Below are 5,663 nucleotides of genomic sequence, written 5' to 3' on the forward strand. Positions count from 1 at the left end.
AAAGTTAGTAAATTTTTCAGCAATGTGTTGATACACTTCTTCCCCATCAGTTTTCCCTTATTGAGCATTGACTGCGTGCTAAGCACTATGTCAGGTATTGAAACTCTAGGATTTACATCTTGTCTTCATCCTTAAGTGGCTTAAGTCTAACTGAAAGATGCAGACATCTAAACACATAATTTAAATAAAGTGTTACAGTGCCGTTGTATGAAACAGAAATGCCCGCGATGCTGTGAGTATAGGCTCTGTCCTTTCATACGTGGTTTGTGAGTCTGTTACCTAAATTAACGACCACGCACATCAAATAAGACCATGTTAATGGTTCAGTCCCTGTAAGAACTCCTGCTTTGTATAGGGAAAACAACCTTTTCTGTACTGAACACAGGAAGCTGTTTCATTTTTTTAACCAACTAATTAAGTATTTAAACTTACCCCTTGATTGTTACTTCATGGCTGGTGTTCCGTTCTCTGATTTCTGTAGTAACACAGAGTTCTGGATCTAGGTGGCCTGAGTTTCAGTCTCAGCTCCACCATGTCCTAGTTCCGTGGTCCTGGGCCAGTCACTTAACCTTTCCGTCCCTCAGTTTTCTTATCAACATTATGGGAATAATGACACCTACCTAATAAGGGTGTTGTGAAGATTATATATTTATGCCTGAGCCTGATGCTAGGGCTCTCTGAGGGAGGGTTACTGTTGCTTGTTGTTGAGCTGGGCCTTCACAAAATGGTGGAGTACCTCATATAACAGCCTAAGATTGCCACCACTTTTTCCCTCATTTTTTTTTAGGAAAAGAAATTATACAGTTAAACTAATTACTAATAGTATTGCATAAAATATGATATGTGAAACATCAAGTAAGTTAGTCTGGGAATTTTTGTTTAAATAATAAAATTTTCAGTTAATCTACTTAGGGATTGAGATTTTGTATAAACTAGGCAGCTGTTTGTTTAGATTACTTGTAATAAAAATGGATTCATGCATTGATGAGCTTGTGTTGCTTGATTTTTTTTTTCTTTTTTGTTGGCTAATAAACTTTATTATCTCTAGGTAACATTTAGGCATGATTCTTCAACAGTGGAAGTTCAGGATGACCACATAAATGGCCCACTAAAGGTAATTCATTTATTTATTCCGTGTTAATTCTAATGCTTCAATGGGAAACAATAATTGCACTTGGTCTTTTAAAAATTAATTGATTACTTTGTTACTGAGTTGATAAATACATAATTCTCTCTAAATAGACTAATAGAACAAAGTAGACATGGTGTTCAGTAAAACCTGATATCCTAACTGTGCTCAGAAATGAAATGAACATCAAGGAAGCATTGATTGCTGTCTATTTACTCACCTGTCTTGGTCTCAACATGTTTCACATACTAAAATGATGGAATTTCCAGAATTATAGGTGATGAATTGGGGATCAAGTGACGTAAGTTCCATGATGATACGAAAAGTGAGAAAACAGAAAAATATAAAAAAAATCTCAGGCCTTTTAGTTCTTTAAAGCAGCTACTGGCATATGAAATTGTTTCAGGGTTGTCAGCGAGTTGTACGTGATGAACAAGGTCATACATACAGAGTTTTATTTCTTTGCATCCGTTTCTCTTCGTTGGCCAGTGAAGTTCACGCTGCTTTGCTTCCCACTAGGGAGCAGGCTAAAGGGAATGTGTGGGAAGCTGCTGTGCACTCTTTGGCCATTTTTTTTGTTTGTTTTAATTTTTAAAATTTATTTTTTTAAATTGAAGTATAGTCAGTTTCTGGTGTACAGCACGGTGTCTCTGTCATGCGTGTACATACATGTATTTGTTTTCATATTCCCTTTGGCCTTTTTGAGTGTCTGAAATGGACGCTGGCCTAGCTGAGTGAATTTTAAGAAATGCTAACAAAACTGAAGAAGCATTTGCAGATGCACGAAGTATCTTGTCCTAATGAAGCTGTACTTTGTAAAGAATAGATGTGTGTATCTGCTGGTTTGTGGTCGACTTAAAAACTTAACTGAAGCCCCAGGGCATTAGTACCTTGCATATGTAGTAGGTACTGTGGGGGCCTAAAATTTGTAAGTTTTTGAAATTACTCCGTGTAAAAATATTTTCTGCCCTTCTGTTTTGGAGGTGCCATCTTACACACACATGTACGTCACTTGTGGGGACAAAAAGACAAAAACACACATGTGTATGATTGGACATTAGCCGCCATTCATTTTGCACTTAGTATGTGCTAGGACGGTACTGAGTCCTCGGCACATACTGTCTTGTGTAATCTTCATAACATCTCCTTACGGAAGAGGAAACTGAAGGGAGGTGGGAGATAAAGTTATCTGGCCAAGGTTTTAGGGCCAGTAATGATAACCAAAATTCTGGTAGATTCACAGCCTGTAATTGAACATAGTGCCCTCTGGATGATCAGAACACATACCTCTTCATGCCTTTTATTTGTGTTTGCCTGATAATAACACCATCACAGCTTTTCAGTGCCTGACTACCCTGTTCACCTGGCACAGGCCAGCTGGTACCAACTATAAAAAATGTTCAGTGTTGCAAGGGACAGGAAAGACAGTTACTTTGTATCATCAAGCCATCTTCCTCTCCTGTTGCTCCAGCCTCTTTGTGGCATAGTTGATTTATTTTGCTTGTTTGGTTTTTCTTATTTTATTAAAATTTTTTTTGTGATTAAGGCTTAAGACCATTTGGATTTTGACATAGGCAAGTATATTAAATTTTGATCTCAACATTGTTAACATATTTCTCTTGTCTGTAGATTTTTTTGGTATGTAGATTTTTCAGTTAACTTTTTCTTATTGACTGTATGTAGATTTTTGATTGTTCCCTAGTACATTCTGTAGCCTTCTGTCAACTGATAGAAAGTATCAGCATTAGGATAAAATATTTCTGTTAGAGGAAATAAGCCTCCAAGAGTGATCTGATCTCAATATGTTTTCAGTGAGGTCATAGGAAAATAATACTAGACCACATGAGTATTAAATAAAAAAATTAAACCATGTATTTATTGACTGTAGTCATTTAGTGAAAGTTCTAGAATTTCATATCCTCTTGTGGGCATTGTGCTGACAGTCTCTTTGAACAATTTTGTTTTTGTTATCATTATAAAGACCATATACATTTTCTTTTATTTTTACTGATGTATAATTGGCATATAGCATTATTATTAGTTTCAGGTGTACAACATGATTCAGTATTTGTGTACATTGCGGAAGGATCACCCCATTAAGTCTAGTTAACATAACATCACCGTACATGGTTGCAAAATTTTTTTTTCTAATGATAAGGACTTTTAAGATCTACCGTCTTAGCAACTCTTTAAATATGCAATATAATATTACTGACTGTAGTCACCATGCTGTACATTATATCCCCGTGACTTTTAATTTTATAACTGGAAGTTTGTACCTTTTGACCCCCTTCATCCATTTTGTCCACCTCCACTTTCTTTCCCCTCTGGCAACCACCAGTCTGTTCTCTGTATCTGTAACCTTGATATTTTTGGTTTTGTTTTGTTTTTCCCTCATTTTTCAGACTCCACATGTAAGTGATATCATATAGTACTTGTCTTCCTCTGTCTGACTTATTTCACTTGGCACAGTGCACTCAGGGTCTCTGTTGTTACAAATGGCAAGGTTTCATTCTTTTCTGTGGCTGAATTATACACACACAGGCATCTTTGTCCGTTCATCTGTCATTGGATGCTTAGATTGTTTTCATATCTTGGCTATTGTACCTAACGCTGCAGCAAACACGGGGGTGCACAGATCTTTACAAATTAGTGTTTTCAGTTCCTTTGCATAACTACCCAGCAGTGGAACTGCTGGATCATGTACTGGTTCTATTTTTAACTTTTCAGGGCCCTCCATTCTGTTTTCCATAGTGGCTATACCAATTTAAACTTACACCAGCAGTGCACAAGGGTTTCCTTTTTTCCACATTGCAGCCAACACTTTCTCGTCTTTTCGATAAGCCATTTTAATACGTGTTAGGAGATATCTCATTGTGGGTTTGATGTACATTTCCCTGATGATTAGTGATGTTGAGCATCCTTTCAGGTACTGGTCTGCCATCTATATGTCTTTTCTTCTTTGGAAAAATGTCTATTCAGGTCTTCTGCCCATTTTTTAATCAGGTTGTTTATTTTATTCATATTGAGTTGAGTGAGCTGTTTATATATTCTGGATAGTAACTCCCATCAGTTATATCATTTGCAAATATTTTCTCATTTGGTAAGTTGTCTTTTCACTTTGTTGATATTTTTCTTTGTTGTGCAAAAGCTTTTAAGTTTAATTAGGTCCCATTTGTTTATTTTTGCTTTGTTTCCTTTGCCTTAGGAGACAGAGCCAAAGAATATTGCTAAGAGTGATGTCAAAGAGTGTACATTTTCTTCTAGGAGCTTTATGGTTTCCAGTCTTATATTTAGTCCATTTGGAGGTTATTTTTGTAAATAATGTGAGAACCTCTGTCCATTTTTCACTTGGACTGTTTTTGGTTTTTTTTTTTAACACTGTTGCATTGCATGAGTTCTTTTTATATTTTGGTTTTTGACCCCTTGTCAGATACATGGTTTGCTGATAAATTTTCTCCCATTCACTAGGTTGCCTTTTCAAATTGTTGATGATTTTCTTTGCCGTGCAGAAGTGTTAAGAGTTTGATGTAGTTATAAAGACCATATGAATGTAATCATCAGCATTTTCTTGATCAGATGAAACTATTTTAAATGATTGTCATTAATGGTACAGTTTAACTCTTTTTTTAACATTTTTTTTATTGAGTTATAGTCATTTTACAATGTTGTGTCAAATTCCAGTGCAGAGCACAATTTTTCAGTTATACATGAACATACATGTATTCATTGTCACATTTTTTTTCGTTGTGAGCTACCACCAGATCTTGTATATATTTCCCTGTGCTCTACAGTGTAATCTTGTTTATCTATTCTACCTTTTGAAATCCCAGTCTGTTCCTTCCCACCCCCCGGTACAGTTTAACTCTGAAGGAGACCCCAAAATTAATTCTTATTTTTTCCTAGTCTTCCCCAGCCTCCTTGAAAAAGAAGTGGTAATATGGTTCAGACAGTAAATTTCACAGGCAGGGTTCCTCAGACCCCCAAGGGTTCCCAAGGCCCTTTCAGGGACATAATACTGGAAAAACTATTTTCATAATAATACTTAGATGTTATTTAACTTTTTCACTAATGGTACAAAAACAGTGTTAAGTAAAACTGCTGGCACATTAACACAAATCAGATCAGTTATTTTATTCTTAACCCGCCATGTACCCAATTAGTGGGGAAAAAAGACACTTTTTGGTTCATTCATTTATCTTCTAAAAGTTTTTCTAACTTTTTTTTTTATTACTTTAGGTTGGAGCTATTGTGGAAGTGAAGAATCTTGACGGTGACTATCAGGAAGCTGTAATCAATACATTAACAGATGCGAGTTGGTACACTGTAGGTAAGGAAATAAATCTTTTAAAAGTATATTTCAATGATAATACAAATAAGGCAGATTTTTATTCATTTACTTCCATAATTGCCATAGATGTTCTTACTGTTTTTTTTTTTTACCAGAATGAACTTATTTATTTCTGAAATGCAAACATTCCTAATTTTGATGAAGCCCACTTTATCAAATTTTTTTTTGTTTCATGTGCTTTAG

General features: G+C 35.5%; 1 protein-coding gene across 8 annotated transcripts in view; it reads left to right on the top strand.

Moving 5' to 3' along the window:
- Positions 1 to 5,663, top strand: part of LOC141577995 (uncharacterized) — a 110,036-nt gene that overhangs the window by 29,030 nt on the left and 75,343 nt on the right. For all 8 annotated transcript variants that reach the window (XR_012507799.1, XR_012507802.1, XR_012507804.1 and 5 more), the window contains exons 3-4: positions 1,049 to 1,114; positions 5,369 to 5,459. The gene's annotated coding sequence lies outside the window, so the exon portion shown is untranslated. The remainder of the gene's footprint in view (positions 1 to 1,048; positions 1,115 to 5,368; positions 5,460 to 5,663) is intronic.

This window comes from Camelus bactrianus, chromosome 6, assembly GCF_048773025.1.
Source record: "Camelus bactrianus isolate YW-2024 breed Bactrian camel chromosome 6, ASM4877302v1, whole genome shotgun sequence".
NCBI lineage: Eukaryota > Metazoa > Chordata > Mammalia > Artiodactyla > Camelidae > Camelus > Camelus bactrianus.